The sequence below is a fragment of the Tupaia chinensis genome, unplaced genomic scaffold (assembly GCF_000334495.1).
Source record: "Tupaia chinensis unplaced genomic scaffold, TupChi_1.0 Scaffold143563_1, whole genome shotgun sequence".
NCBI classification, from domain to species: domain Eukaryota; kingdom Metazoa; phylum Chordata; class Mammalia; order Scandentia; family Tupaiidae; genus Tupaia; species Tupaia belangeri.
The window spans coordinates 216,350-216,615 of NW_006203408.1; positions in this window are offsets into that span (position 1 = coordinate 216,350).

Here is a 266-nt window from a genome sequence, read left to right on the forward strand (position 1 = left end):
TGTCTCTCTGTCTCTCTCTGTCTGGCGAGCACACGCACCCTATATCAAAAACCTCTAAAAAAAAAAACTGCTTTAGTGAAATAAACTCCTTTTTTGACTTGTAAATTATGTTTGATGATTGAAGCAAAAAATTAACACTGTCTGAAAGGGTTATAATTTATGTGGAGAAAATATTTAAGATAATTGTTATAAATAGGAGAAGGCAATGGAACATAAAGGGAGAAATGTTTCAATAGTATATCTGAACTGATAAATGTTAACACCAG